The sequence below is a fragment of the Puntigrus tetrazona genome, chromosome 9, assembly GCF_018831695.1.
Source record: "Puntigrus tetrazona isolate hp1 chromosome 9, ASM1883169v1, whole genome shotgun sequence".
Lineage (NCBI taxonomy): Eukaryota > Metazoa > Chordata > Actinopteri > Cypriniformes > Cyprinidae > Puntigrus > Puntigrus tetrazona.
In genome coordinates, this window is record NC_056707.1 from 25,398,924 (window position 1) to 25,413,916 (window position 14,993).

Below are 14,993 nucleotides of genomic sequence, written 5' to 3' on the forward strand. Positions count from 1 at the left end.
TTTTGTTTTGTACAGCATAGCATATAAAAACTAAATTGGATAGTGGTATCTATTATGTATTGTCTGTATCTATATATGTATATATATATATATATATATATATATATATATATATATATATATATAAATAAATATATATATATATATATATATATATATATATATATATATATATATACTAATTATATCATTTATTATTTTATCTCTTATTTATTTTATTTATTTTTGAAACATTTTTGTTAGATTTTTAATAGCACATATAAAATAGAGGGCTTTACTGACCTTGGAGGTTAAGAGCATATGCTTGAAGATGTCAATACTTAATATTAGAGTTTGTTTACACATATGAATATTTGCAGATAAAAACAACTAAAAATTACCCCAAATAAACAAACCTAGAGACATTCATGACTGCAGTAAAAGTCACGTTATTCTGAGCTTGCATTTTTTAGCCATTAGTATTGCTCGCAACAGAGTCACAAAATCATGTTAAACCTGCTTCTGAACAAAGATTATGCAGATTTTGTATTTCACCTTTTAGCTGTACTGAATTAAGCTCTTTTTGTAGTGTAAGAATTCTATTTTGGCATAAAAAGCAAAATTTGTAATAGATATCTCAGAGAGTTTCCCTAAAACCCCTAAAGCGGTTCCATAAATGCACTCAATAGACCGACTTTTGCCCAGAGCAGCTGCCCGCCGGAAGTCAATTACATTTAGCATGGATGCAAAAGGCGATTGTAACAACATCTGACAGTGAGAAGTTGAATGGTTGATAAATAATATATGCGATGACCTCTGGACCTCTACCAATGCAGCAGTGAGCGTTTGACCCAAATCAGTAACCGTTAAATATCACAGCAGCGCTTCATATATTCACTAACGTGTGAGAATGCCTGTGTTTGGATGTTTCATCAAATCAAATGTAACCCGACGGAAAGTACTTCATTTTGTCTGATTATTTCCTCTTTTCATTTGATCGCCAAACAAAAAATGAATTATTCCATCCGGAAGAATAAAAATGTACACAGACGTAATGAACTGGAAGTCTGGCGTAAGCGCAAAACAGTTGTGCATTATGAAATACCTGAGGTGAAAACAATAAAACTAATATCACAAATGAATTTGATTAAAATGCATCTATAATGATTTAAAATGCTTCAGTGGCGTGGCTTTGTTTGCATATACACAGTAAAGCAAAGAAATAAAAATAGAACTAAAATTAAGAAAAAAAAATGACATATTTTAGAAAAGATTTCTATTTTAAATGTTTTATTTTAAGCTGAAAAGTGATGAAAAATGTGAGCAGTGATGCTGAAAAAGTCAGTTATGCATCACAAGAATAAATTACATAATAAATATATTGAAACAGAAAAGCATTATTGCAATGTCTAATAATGTTTCCTACCAATATAACAATTCATGCTCTATTTCAATCAAATAAATACACCCTAGATTGCTTGAAATATATTTTCTGCTATATATAGTCATATCGGCGGTTCTATTGTAAGGTTATGTAATTGTAGACACAGCTAGGCTGTTTAGAGAGAAAGAAAGGAGTGATGGTAGATCTAGCAAATGAGAGGCAAGGCTGGGGAAATTCATCCTCAACATATGGGCCAGCTCATAAATGGCTTGAAAAAAAAAAAAAAAATTATAGCAACCAAATGAAGCTACTGCACTTACTCTGGATCCGTCACACATTGGAATTGTTTTGCATTTCAGAGGCTTTCTAGGAAAGCAAATATGTAATTTGTGGATGGAACAAATCACGCTACCTTACGCTATACCTTCTCACTGACAGCTTTTGTAGATGCATTTTTTGTTGGATGCTAGTTTTCAGGAGGTTAGGCAACAGGAAAAAGAGAGATGTATTTACATTAAATTGGCGGTGTCGCTTTGAATTCCTGATTTACAGAAAAGCTGTGTGTGTTTCTCTCTCAGGCGTAGAGGCAGTATGTTTGTGTGCTTTACCCAGACTGACAAATAACCGTCTGGCTACTAAGAATCATTGTTTAAGCTTGGGATTATAGAGATTTCAAATTGAGTCACAATGCTGGAAAAATAAACAATTGTCAAAAAAAGCCTTGCAAACTCTCTCCAAATCCAGCGGATCTGGCGGATACGTGTTTATTAAATCGATGAAGCCCGGAGGCAAAAGTAATTGATTTAACCACGTTGTATGCGCTGCCATTACACTAAGCTAAAAAGTCTTATATATTCAAACCATATCTCAAACAGAGTGTGTGTGTGTGTGTGTGTGAGCGTGTGTGTGCTTAAAGCAAAGGATGCATTGAAAAGATGCATTTATTTGGTCGAAAATACATAAAATCAATCAGGTTTACATTTAAATGTAATAATGCAATCAAATGCATTTTGATAAATGAGAAGTACTTCTCTTTCATTTGGAACCTAGGCTTAAAAGTATTCATAGCAATTGAATAAAATGAATAAAAACCGACCTGAGTAAATGTAAAAAATGTACCTCTGTGCACATTTTGCACATTTTACGTTTTTATGTACCTTTGTGCATGTTTAGCAGCAATTTCAAACAGAAAAGTCTATTTAGTGGCACTAAAATATAGGTTTAATCTTGGTACATTGATATAGAGTACATATTACAAATCTTTATATTAAATCCACCCAGAAGTTGTTCTATCATGTTGGAAATATGCCTACACCAAAATCAGACCGTAAAGCCTATTACATAGAGTTAACAAGTAGTATTGAACTGGTTTGTCAAACCCGTTTCCAACTTCTCTCCTCTCCTCTGTACTCCATGATCTACTATGAACAAACCTAAGCACGTCTCCCGAAAGCCCATAGATCCCACGGGTGAGTGCTATCATTCAAAGTTACCAGCATATTAACATTGTTTTGAAATCATTAACAGTGACTTATTATTCAATTAATTATGCGACAGTGACTCTTTTATTAATTGAAACTCTGTCCACATTGCATATTTAGGTGTCACAGTTTTACTGCCTCTAGTATTCATCCGTTCATTTCTTTGGGAAAGCGGGTGATCTCGTACCCGTTTATCACGATATTTTTAGAGTATCGCACTAAAAGTGCCACGTTTATTCCATGCGAGCAGGTAGATAAAACACTACTGAAATCTATACATTTTTAATTTTACATTTATAACCTCAGCATATTTGCTTTTTAATCATATTGCATTTTAATTAAAATATTGCATTAAAATACGTATTGTTTATTCTTAGATTTTTAACCCAGATCTGGAGGCGTGGAGCATTTATGCGTCTCCTAAGCGTTTTGTTGGGCGTTTTTTATTAATTCCGTGAACAAACAGCGGTAGGCCTTAGTATTTATCGTGTATATAAATCTGCTCGTTTTGCCGCCACGAACAACTGATGACCTGTATCAGGCAGTTTGACTGTGTGAAACAAAAAGTACGCTGCTCCTGTATGGATTTGATATCCATGCCAGCGTTAAAACTGGTGCGATTCACAGCAGACCTGTGCGGGAGTCGGCCCGAGCTCCTGGGTGCTGCAGGTCAATGTCAGACCCGGAGGTGGATGAGGAAGGGCGGCTGTGTTTGTGCAGAACAGCTCTCACTTTTTTCCCATTTATTTGAATGCGTCTTTAAAGCACCAACAACACTGCGTTTTCCTCCAGCTTTTGTTGCTTCCTGTTTCTTCCCCTGCTAGATCGGCCCGTCCTAGTCAACCAACAATCACGCGAGTCAATTGTGCGATTCTCGCTTATGAAACTTTTCCTAGACTGCTCTTTTTGCTTACTTTGGGAAATGTGCGCGTTAGTGTTTAAAAGGGTTGAAACCAGAGTGTTTTAGCGTGGCGATGCCTGACGAGCTTAAAACTAAGAGCGTACTTTGTATTTTATTACTTTCATTATGTTTCACCAGCTGGTAGGCTTTTGTAGATTTTCCTGGAAACCTTGATGGATTTGTCAAGTAATCTTTGTTTCTAAACTCTCTCGATGTTTGATTATTAATAACCCATGAATACCTAAATTTTTGAAGCGCCTGTCATTTTCTTGTTGTTTCCTTATTTTCTATCATTCTTATTCCTGCAGTCAGCAGTGAGTTCAAAATATCATTTTTAGCAGAACAAAGTTTTGTTGTTTTACTTATATTTGGACTCACGAAAGTAGAAATTTTGTCTACTTCTAACGTTCCTAAAAATAATTCAGTGAAAAAAACAGGTGTATTTTACTTTTCATATAATGTCTAAAAAATTCTCATAGTAAATTAAAGAGAAAGATTATTATATATTACTAAAACTCAGACCACTGGCTGAACTACTTTTAAAAAGTTTGTTAGTAAGATTTTATCTTTTTTATTTTTTTATTTTATTTATATATTTTGCATGTATATATTTAAGAATTTGTCATGTTTATATTTTAAAAATATATTTATATATAATATAAATTATATAAAGATAATCATATACATGTGTATATATATATATATATATATATATATATATATATATATATATATATATATATATATATACATGTGTATGTATATATATATATATATATATATATATATATATATATATATATATATTTATATATATAAAAGAACATGGAAATATTTTCAAAATATAGAGCTGTATGTATTAAGCTTTTATATATACATAATAAATATCACAGTATGCATCCATAAAAAAAAAAGAAAGAAATATTTTGGATGCGTAGTCACAAACAGCACTCATTTTTATTATTAGCATAGCTTATACATTTATAGACATTTGTATATTACAAACAATATCGATTTCAAACAGTTTTACAGTTTTTCAAACTTTCTATGCATCATTATTTATCACAGTTTCCAGAAAAGTATGAAGCAACACAATTGTTTTTAACACTGAGTAATAACTAAGAAATATTTCTCGAGCAGCAAATCAGTAGATAAAAATGATTTCTGAAGAATTCCAGCTCTTGCATCTCAGGGATGTGTTTTAAAGCGCATTCGAATGATAAAAAAACAGCTCTTTTAAATGAATAAATATTCCACATTATTACTGTTCAAACTGAATTTATGATTAAATGCATTAGTTCGGCGTAATTGATTTGAATAAAATCTCATCCGTGTAAATAGCAGCGTGCTTGTTTTGCTGTATCGTGATTGACAGCTGGAGGAAGCTGCTGATAAAACTTTGAGCTAAATGATGGCAGGGTTCATTCGGTTCCTGTGCACAGGTGCAGGGGATGCATTTCTCAAGGAGAGGCAGAGAAGCACGTGTTTCTTTAACTGAGCTGAAGTCACAGATCCACGCGCCAATTTAGAAACTTGTTTGACAAATTGAAGCTGTTTGAAATTGCACAGGAAAGGTCACTGAATGATGTTGTAGGATCCTCCTCGGGCTGTGAGATTTCATGCCGCCTTCACGTTTGACTGACTCTTATAGATATAGAAGTGCCGTGCTCTCTGCCTGCACTGCGTGTCAGATTGCAGTTTTGGCTCTTTTTGTCTGCGTTTAGATAGGACTTGACACGCAGTGCTCTGCTCTTCTCTCTCTCGCCCGATGCATAAATCAGCGTTTTAGGCCGAGAATAAGAGTAAAACATTGATTTTTGTTGTAGCAGGTGGAGTGTTTCTTCTGAAGGAGGATGAATGGATCTGCTGCAGATCTGCTCACGCTCATCTTCTGCTGCTGTCTCTCTTCATCTCTCTCTGTCTTCATGAGTGTCAGATCGTAATTCCCAGGCTAATTTGATCATTTCTTTTTCTCCTCTCTTCTCAACCCCGTCCTCTACTCTCTTCTTGTCTCATCTCATTTCTCCTCTGTCCTCCGGTTTGCGTCTCCTCTCTGTGACTTTTTACTGCTAAAATAAAATTCGACAGCAATGCTTAGGTACTGCAAAGCTAATAGCTAAGATAAACAATGGAATTACTCTAAAAATAAATGGATTAAATTTTGGTCACGTTTTTTTATTCACAAAAAGCTGTATTTATTTGATACAAATCACGAGTAAAAACTAATTATTGTAAAACATTATCTTATTAAAATTGATTAAAATGTTACTTGATTTTTGTATAAACTATGGTACATTTTTTAGAAAATATTTAATATGTAATATTAGGAATAAATAAAAATTTTTGTAATATATTTTGTAATATTTTTGCATTCTTGCTGAATACAAATATTTTCTTATATATATATATATATATATATATATATATATATATATATATATATATCACACGTTTTGTTATTAAAAGTCACAATTAGTGACTTTTTGACTGTTAAAATTTCGTATTTATTTAAAAATCTGATCCAAGCTGTGATATACAAGTAAAAATGCTCCAGTAAAACTACTCTTCAATTTTTTTCAGAATGAATCAATCACTGATTCAAAACTAACCTGTGTCACCAATTCATTGGCAAGAACCTCAAAATCGCTGAAAGTCTGCAAATCAGGCATTATTAATTGTAAACATCCTCTCATCTAGTCAATCGGAAGTCACGTTTAAAGGGAATAGTTTGTAGCATGAAACTGTTCATAGTAGCCATAGAAAACTACTGTAGAAGTCAATGGCAACTGTTTGGCTGCCCACACAAAATATCTTCTTTTGTGTTCAAGAAGAAAGATGGGAAACTCAGCACAGTTTTATTTCTTTATTTTTATTTTTGGGGTGACCCGTCACTTTTTAAATGCTTCTTTACAGCAGAGATTGTCATAACAGAATCCTTCAGCTAATACAAAACTTGAGATAGGATAAAACAAGACAACAGAGTCATTGTTTAGTATTGATTCAGTTCCAGTTCTCTGGTCTTGTGCAGTATGCAGCGTTCTCAATCACACACTCCTCCCACTCACAGTAAGCTATTGCCGAGTGATGATAGGCCTTCAGTGTCCTCTGTCACCTCTCCTCCTGCATGTGCTCTGCATGCGTGTGATGCAGCAGAGAAAGCGGAGTGCTGTAGTTTCCCCTCAGGGTTTTGTCTCGTAAGATGCCCCAAATGCAGCATCGCAGCTCTCCACCTTGGCCTCGTGCAGTTGGTTTGGCCATCTGCTCAGGAAACACTCTTTATCGATCAAAAACAATGAAATCGCTCTGAAGATTGTTCAGTCCGCTCGTTACTCAACTCCTCACTGCTTGGGGAGGTTCCATAGAAATCTGATCTGAATAATCAATGTTTTCCACATAGAAAATTTTTTCTTACCTTGGATTTATCTTGTTTTCCATTACAAATACATAAAACATTCTTACATTTTCTAGGAAGTAAAATAGCCAAGATATTAAGCCTTCTTTTCAGAAAAAATATATTAAAATTAAAAATATCTGCCAATAGGAAAACAAAATAATTTTTCTTGCCCTAATGGCAGATTATTATTTATATTTATATATATATATATATAGATATATATAATTGTTTTATTTGTTTTTTTAAAGCAATAAATGTTCACACAGACTATATATTTTATATCACGTTTAATGGGAAGCGATGAACAGAAATACTGAGAAAATATTTTACATAGCCTTTATTACACACATATACTATTTAGCTTACAGTATAAATAGCGCTTCTTATCTATATTATTTTCCACAAAATATGCATGAGAAAATGTACCTTATAGACATCCATGGTGAGATTTTGAGTGCAGCTGAACAGTTTTGTAATTCCAAATGAGATTCCACGTGAGTAACCAGTTTGAAGTAATTCATGTGGAATGAATCAAGTCTGCCAGTTCATATGTGGTTTTGCTCTTGTTGCTGACAGAGATGCTATTAAAAGAACATTAAAACACGATGGTAAAGCCACAGAAAGCACATTAAAAGTGATAAGTGTTACCTCTTTTATAGTCAGTGTACTCAAATCGTAGTGAATATATAATTGAATTTTATAGTATATCGTCCAGTCTTATGTATAAAAATTAGCAATATGTGCACAGATGTAAAGTAGAACAATTTTTTTTTTTTTTTGGATGTTTTAGATCTGTTTGAGTGATTTTTTCTCTAATAGTCTTTTTTTTAGCAGTCACAGCAAGGTCCCAGTGATGAAGTAGCTTGCTTGTATGTCAGCTTCAGCAACATTGTAATCACGCATTACTAAACATTTACGTGCAAAATAGATATTTCTGCAGTAAAAAAGCATGAAAAAGACACAAAGCTCTTCACATAATGAGTTCATCCTAGAGGCGTCTTAACATGCCGCCGTCTTAAATAGCACACATTAAACAAAAGCACACAGCATTTTTTTATAATTTCTTTATTAAAAAGTCAGAGTTTATTCTGAGAGAAAAAAGTTGTGAGATATAGCTAATTTAATAAATATTAATGTGGCTCTGAATTAAATCTCAGGGGTTACTTCAGAAGTAAATATTTTTTAGGTCAATGAGGTCAAAGTAAGGTTCGAGTAGACACAAAAAGGAAATGTTTTCTAGCCTAAGCTAGCACATCACGTTATTAGCAAAGCCAGGGTCCACAGAGATCGATTCTTAGTGAATGGTACTTGCACTAGACAAAATGCCAGAATTCTGATCTACTGTCTTAAAGAGCTCTATGCACATTTAGGTTTTGGTTTGTGCTGTTATGCTAGGTTGGCAATGCACAATCAAATGCGTTTATGAGGAGAAACGTGTAATGGCATTTACATGCAGAATAAGAAGAAACAGGTTTTGTAGTGCAAGAGGTGCTTGAGAACAACCAGCCTGAGTCTCATAGAAATGTAACCTCTGTGCACTACACGCAGCCTCAACTTGCCACTACTACGTTTAGCCACAGTTTCAAAGAAATATCTAGAGGTGACACTAAAACATACGGTTCAATGCACCCAGACCTATTTGAATTTTCTTTTAGTTGATATAGGTAGCAAAGTGCATTGTGGTTCGGAATTAGAAAAGTTAATGAAATGTTTATACTCTATGTCATGTTGGGAAATATACCTAAACCAGATCAACCTAAACCTACCCGATAGTTTTAAGAGAAAAAGCCCATTTTATTGAGTACAGCATTACCATTTCAACTTCACTTTTACACGAGTTTGAACCAGTTTGCTGAACCGTAGTTACACACGATTTTTCCGTCTCTCAAGTACATCCCCTCTGCACTCCGTGGGCTCTGACAGATCTACACGTCATACTGAAAACCCATAGATAAGATGTAGATATAACGTAATGCTAACTTCAGCTAGCATCAGCTTTTAAAAAGCCATAACGATATTCTTCAAGTAATCAAATGCGCTTTATTAACTCAAACTCTAACAAATTTAGTAGCAGAAGGAATAAATGGTATTATATTGCATTTTTTGAAACTGCAGTGATATGCTTGTTAGTATATTTCGTATCTACGCCTTAAAAAGTGTCATTCATGCCATGCAGACCAGGTAGAAATAACCTAAAGGGATTAGTCCTAAAGGTTTGTGCGCTGTGTTCAAAATCCAACAATTTTCAACACTAGTTTTCTGGAGATGTTGTACCAGTAAATTATTTTTGTAGGAAATGGATTATACAGTTTAATACTGTGAAAAAAGAGGTTTGAAGCCCTGAGCTTGTATTAATAGGGAGTAGATGTGAAAATTAGCGTTTTATTCAATGCAGTCAGGCTCACAAGGCCTTTAAGTGAGCAGCTAGCCTGCTGCGGCCTGTATTAGATTTGGATCTCAGGCGGCAGGTATGGGCTCGACTCTGCACTCTTTTTGATTGGTTCAGATCTAATTTGCACTGTCGTCACACCTGCGATGCGATGCGTCCAGCTTTCTCTCCGTTTTTGGTTGAAATCAGATTACTGCTTAAGTTTTATTGAGCCATAACTTGTAATCATAAAGTGGGAGCTTCTCTCTGCTTTGGTCCCTAAACTCTAGAGTTGATTTGTGGTCTGCCTCGTCCGGTTAGCGTTATCAAAGAGACACGCGAGATGGTGAGAAAATACCATCAGTGTGGATCAGGGATTCTCTTTTCATACATCTAATCTTCTGTCTAAAATATAGAAACAGAAGAACTGATTTTAAATATATATTTCCAATAACACATGTGCATAGTTCCATAATGTCAGCTAACATTACATGCCATACACGTAGATAAATAAATAAGTGTTTTAGTATTAAGTGTTTCTTAATATTATTATTAATATATTATTATCGTTATTATTTTATTTTACTTAAGCACAATGGCAGTTAGCTTTCTTCAAACCCTTAAACCCAGTTTAAGACAAACCTGTCTTAAATCATTTTATGAATTTAAAGAATAGTTAAAAAACAAAGAGGAAAAGAAAGTTTATGGGAATTCAGAAAAAGTTCTGAAAGTTAAATTCAGAAGATTGAAAAAGAATCAAAATGTATTTTTTTCAAATTCACGGATATCTCATAATCAAAAATTCTTGTCTGGTAATTCCTACATCTCACAATTCTGTTTATTCATCACATTTCTAAGTTAATTCACCAATAGTTTTGAATTTATGACTCGTCATCCTCAGTTTATATCTCAGAATTCCCTGGGCTTATTTTGCACAATTCCTAGTTCTGAGTTTACATCTTACAATTTCAATTTTACATTTACACTTTATTTTCCATCACTGTAGTGGAAACAGCCTTCCCATACGTATGGGATATTTTTCTATGAGCTATCAGAAACAAATGTAAAACAGCTTGTCCTGGGACACATCTTGCACCTTCTTTTAAAGCTAAAGTCACGTATTAGATATCTCAGAGCAGTAATGTGTACCTCTTAAGGTGGTAATATGCACTATTTTGAACCCTTTAAGGATGAAGTGAAGGCATAAAGGTGTGCTACAATGATAAATCACAATGACAAGCTATTGGACCTTTGAAATTTTAATTTTTGCACATTTTCTCAGAGAAAGACCTAAAAAGATTTAAGCAGAGGTCTGTTTAACCCTCACTGATAGTAGGTAGAAGCCAGTAAAGATATTGGGAATCTTTTGCATGCTTTTTTCTTTCCTGCGGGTCAAGGACTTATTGTAAAATGAGTCACTAATTGTTCTGCCTCACCAGTCCTGCATTGCATAATGATTCATGAAAGGCTGTATGCATGGAAACAGAAGCGGGAGGAAATCATGCAAGATTTAGTACGTTTTTCCGATGACCTCCAGCGTTAATGAAGCGCCCATTAATTCCTCTGGGCTTTGTGTACTGCCTTCATTCGTACAGTGAAGATGAGTGTAAATACATCACTCCATCACAATTCAGATAGCAGAGGCTACAACAAGGTCACGCGGGGAGAACAAGGATCTGCTCTTCATTGACCAGAAAACTCTCTGATAAAACCACAGCTCGAGAGACCGGGGTTATGCCGTTCCACGGTGTTCCAGACCCGAAAGTCAGTGTAATAGAAACCCTGGAATTATGTAGATAGAATATTATTGGAAGCACTTATATGGCGAACCATAATTTCCAATTCGAATTTTCCTATTAAGCATATTACTTAGCACCACGTGATTACGCTTCCAGGAAGCTACTTATACTAAATGTTAATAATCATACAAGTTTGGAATATATATGATCATTTTCTATTTTCATATTTTGTATATTTATGTACGAAATTGACCCGTATGTGTCTGCATGGAACATATTACGCGTCTATCCCCAGTGTAAACGTATAAATGGATTACCTTACTCTATATCAGTAAGTGCTTAAATATATTTGCATGAAATCTATTAATATATAATAAACACACATGTAGCGCATGAACCACATACTTGCATTATAAAGATTTTTGTGTCAAATGATTAATCATAATTAGAAAATATTTTTATATTAAGAAATAATATTTTACATTTATGTAATTCATATTTATATATATATATATATATATATATATATAATATATATTAATATATTTCATATATAAATGTATTATTGTTCTTCAATATTACATTTATTTATTAAATATATACATGCATGTATTTGTGTTTTATATTTGCAAAATAAATACACAATAGAACACATTAATATGTTAATAAAATGTTTCACAAATTAATCATTTGACACACATCATTTTTTACTGTCTATTATATATTTCAGTATATTTTACTACTATCTTGTATCTATACACACACAGACACAATGATTTATTTCTACATTTTACAATGCATTCAATTTTATCCTTTGTATACATTTGTTTTATACTCTCCGCATTGTTTTTATAACTTCGCTGGATCTCAGCGGCTCGTCTCTTTAATTTCTCAGAAGAAGTTTGAGGCCAGAAACATCTGAGATAAGTTGATGCGAAATAAGCGTTATTGGAAAGTCTATGGGAGCTGTGGGCCCGAGAAGCAATAAAATGTTCCCTCCAGTCGCTATCAAAGAATCCAGTCACCTGCCCAGACAATGGAAATCCTTGGAGCAGATGGTTTGTGTCTGTGAGGAAGCTCAGCTGTCGGCATGAAGAACTTCTGCGGCCTCATCGGTAAAATGCAGAGAGGGTGAGCTCTGGTTCCTGCTTCATCACGCACCAGTCTGTGCGGATCAGGGCGCCCGCGGATGACAAAGTGAAGGCAGGTGACGCGGCATATGTAGAACTTTCGTGAGTCTGGATCGCGGCGATGAATTTCCGTGTTGCTGGGTCTTTGTCTCCGGCGGTGGTATTCTCAGCACGGATGCTGATCAGGCGATTGCTGGCAGCCGTCTCTAAAGAAGGTCCCTAAATCATTTAATCACACCGCAGAGACCAGAAACCAAGCGAGCCACAGAAACGCAAGCAGATGTCAGGCACATTAAATACAGAGGGAGTTTTTGTATAGAAGCTGCTCCGGTGAACTGGATGTGGATCTCTCGCGTGTGCTTGTTTTGCCCCGCAACGGTGGCGCGCAGATGTATAGACAAAACCTGCGTTCTCGAGGTCAGTGAGTATCATGGAAATATGAAAGATCTGGGGTTTTACAATTGATTGTTGTAGCCGTACTGCAGTTCACGTCTGAGCATGCAGCTGATTTATTAGCGAGTCAACACGTATTACAACTGGAGTGCAGCATAATGTAGATGAACTGCTTCATGAACTGTTTGTCCTAGAAACCTGCTGGGGTGAATGGGCACAATGGGAAATGCACAGGGCCTTTTTGCTGGGCGAATGGCGAAAGACACACAATCTAATAGGTGTTTGCTCCAGTGGCGGTCGGCCTGAGGTCTCATCAAACTGATAAGGCTGCAGATGACTTAAATTCGCCGTACTTTATTAGCGCCCTATTATGGATTTTAGAATTGAGCTTTCCATGTGTTGGCATGCACAGCTCTGAGTGAATACAAAACATCCTCACGAGTTTTAAATCTGGCGCACTTTGTATGCCAAGTCACTCTGAATCATTGAAACAAATCGTTTTTAGCACGTTTCACGTCAACATCAAACATTAGCAAACTGCATCACTCTTTTATTATTTCGTTTCATATTGAGTCTGAATGAAAATGCTAATTTATTCTTGCCACTAGAGTGCTGCTTTGGAGAGTTAAAGCTCACCAGGTGAAATCCACCAATATTTCAAGTTGGATTTGAAAAAAATAAATCATTGAACAAATCATTTGAGAGTCACTGAACAAATAAAGTGCAAAATAAATACTTTTGAGACTAACCAAAATATTAACCTTTCCTAACTAACACAGTATAAAGGTATAGTATTCAGGGGAGCCTGGCACCACCACTAGAACAAAACTTTTATTTTTGTTTAAAAAATCGAGCTTTTCTGCTCACAGTTGCTTATTTTAAAGTCAAAATGGCAAAATAGTTCATGATTCTGCTATAAACTCTCAGAACTGCTTGATAACTTATAGCATTTTAAATAATTTTTATAATTTTACAATTCTTTTAGAATTGCAAGATAAACCATGATTGTAATGGCCAATAAGAATGACAGATGTCAAACTCACAAATATATCTTTTTATATTCAATTAAATGAAACGATTTTATATACTAGATATGCTTTAATCCTAAAATTAATTTGTATATAAATTAATGTCAGCCATCCACATTTTCTTTTCAGAAGTTGTCATTAAGGACCTTAGTAAAGAAACATTGATGTAGATTTGAAGATATATCTATATTTGTGTGTGTATGTGTAGGTGAAAGAAATTGTGTGTGTGTATATATATATATATATATATATATATATATATATATATAGAAGAGAGAGAGAGAGAGAGAGAGAGAGAGAGAGGAATAAGCAGCACTTTGACAAGAGATCCTTATGTGCAGAAAGCTGTCCTCACAAAAGTATGGTGGCTTGCAGACCGCAGCTGTCAAAGGAACACAGCAGGTGGTTAGACTCTGGCAGTAATTATCACAAATTTATTATTGAATCTTGGGAGTGCTGAGTCGAGAAAATGGATTTGAGATGGGCAGCTCAGGAGGTTTTATTATGTACAGGCTGTTAGTAAAGCATGCTTAAGTATGGCACTCTAAAGTCAGATTGCAAAAACATTATGGATTAAAAATAGATATAGACTAGTAGGTCACACTAACAGATGGATGTTGGGTCACTGGCTGAGCGGAGACTTATTAATTAAACACTATTTTGTGAAATTTTATTATTAAATCTGTTGTTGGTTTGTAACTATTTATTGCTGAGTAAACTCCGCCCTCAGTAAATCCTATTTATAAATTATACTAATAACTATGAATTTGTAATGTTATGAAATTTTGCAATTGGCTTTATTTGCCTGATGCATGATTAAAAAGACATAAATGCTCAATTGAAAGTATTTTATTAATTTTTCCTATATAATAAAAAGTATTTATTAATATTTCAATATATATTTACATATTTCAAACTTTTTGTGTTATTTTTGTCATTTTATTTTTATTTTCAGTTTAATTTTATTAGTTTCACACTGTTTTAAGTTTTTAAATTATACTTGCACTTATTTTAGCTTGAACTTTCCCAGAGTTACTAAGTTGCCTGTAGTTTTTGTCGTTCAAAAAAGAATTCTCCTATTCAGTTCTGTTTGCATGCCACAGACTGGAGAGGAAGCGTGATTTTCTTCACCACTGACTAATTTCTACAGCCAGTTATTTAGTTCGTCTTGTTAGGACACCTTATTAGTAGGAGTT